The 1,720-nt window shown below is 36.6% G+C and overlaps 1 non-coding gene across 1 annotated transcript; it reads left to right on the top strand.

Annotated features, from left to right (window-relative positions):
* Positions 1 to 899: 899 nt before the first annotated feature.
* On the top strand, positions 900 to 1,014 carry LOC121964957. The gene has a single exon (XR_006107432.1). It is a non-coding gene; the product is annotated as a U5 spliceosomal RNA (small nuclear RNA).
* The last annotated feature ends 706 nt before the right edge of the window (positions 1,015 to 1,720 follow it).

Here is a 1,720-nt window from a genome sequence, read left to right as displayed (position 1 = left end):
ACACCAAAATTAACTTAAAAAATAAAAAAACATATATATGAACTTAAAAAATTAAACATACATAAATAAATATATGTATAACCTTAAAAAAAAAATAGAAAATAAATTAATAGGATGATATGCTGACTTGAGGAGCAAGGGTATGGATGACTGATCTTCTGATAAACATGTGACTCGCTATCCTTCTCGGCCACTGTCTCCCCAGTTGCAGGCATTTCCAGTTTGATCTCTATAAAGAACATGGATTAGTTTATTACGTCTCCATGTCTCACACTCCCTGTTCTCTCTTCCTCTGTTCAATCATTATTTCTTCCTGTTCACACCTCAGAAGAAAAAAAAAACAACACAATAGCTCAAGTCAACCAAGATGATATTTTGTGTGTGATTGATGAGAGCCTAACCACAATTATAAAAATGAGAGAAGCTGAAAGGTGTTGTCACACATGTGCCAGGTGTTGTGGAAAGGTGATATGCTCATGTGCTACAGTTGTGGAAACTGTGGTGAAACACGTTTACTCAATTAGATTTAATAGTGCACTTTATGTGGTGTGCTCGGAGAAGGTTAGCAGGTCATTGTGGTAACGCTGTGAAAAATCATGGCGTAGAGAGCGTATCCTGCAAGAAGAGCTCATTGAATATAAAGGGAGGGAAACAATATAGTCCCTTTTAGGAGACGATGCTCATTCGTTACAGTAATTTATAGCTTGAACAGCTTTATATTACAATTTGCTGTGTATTTTTCAGACCTGTTTTTCCTGACCTTTTCTGTAGACTGCAGATGCAAATTAGCTCTAAGCTGTAATCTAGTATGGTGCATCAAATGGTAACATTTATGTTTTAAACTGTGCATGGTCCCCTTTAAACAAAATGAAACAAAATAAAATAAAATAAAACTAAGTACACTCATGTTTCTCTTCAGATCGTATAAATCTTTCGCCTTTTACTAAAGATTTCCGTGGAGAGGAACACTATGAGTTCAAACTAATTTTTTGATGCCCTGCCTCGTGCGGGGCTTCCTTTCTTTGTGAAAATTTTAGAAAAAAAAAGAGAAAAAAAAAACTTTTTAGAAAAAAAAATATAAAATTAAAAAAAAATAATAAAACTAATTAAAACAAAAAAATAAAACAACAAAACAACAAAAAATAAATAAATACATAAATAAATGAAATTATTAAGTCAACTTTATAACATGTACTAATTCTGATGCAATAAAGGTAGGTAAGGTTGATTAACATACTCTCTTTTACTATTTTCATGCAAAAGATATAGAGAAAACTGACACTTCTTTTCCAACTTCTGATCCAGCACCTGCCTATAAAGCCTACTGTCCCTCCCTTCAGCTCCCTGTATTGCCGTTTTCCCTCCATCCACCAGATGCCCTCAGACTCTCCCACCTGTCTGCACCGCCTGACTCTTTCATCCACCTGCTCACCTCTACCCACTGTCCCTCAGCAGCCCTGCAGTTGCAGCCCATTTCCTCTTATTCCCAGGCAGAATGCCAATTTATGCTTTTATTTTTCAGTTTCCAGTCATGTGAACGTGCACCTGATGTTTCCTCAACCCGCCCTTCTCGGATCTGATTGTCCAACCTGTCAGCCTGCTCCTGACCATCGTCCTGAGTAAGTTTCCATTTTTTCCTACCTGCTTGTGTATTCATCTCTTAGCCGCTGAAATTCACTAATCATGTCACCTACATGCATACGGTAAATAAATCCCTCCC

Source organism: Plectropomus leopardus, unplaced genomic scaffold, assembly GCF_008729295.1.
Source record: "Plectropomus leopardus isolate mb unplaced genomic scaffold, YSFRI_Pleo_2.0 unplaced_scaffold17898, whole genome shotgun sequence".
NCBI lineage: Eukaryota > Metazoa > Chordata > Actinopteri > Perciformes > Serranidae > Plectropomus > Plectropomus leopardus.
Note: the sequence above shows the minus strand (reverse complement) of the source record. Positions and strands in the feature narration are given on the sequence as shown.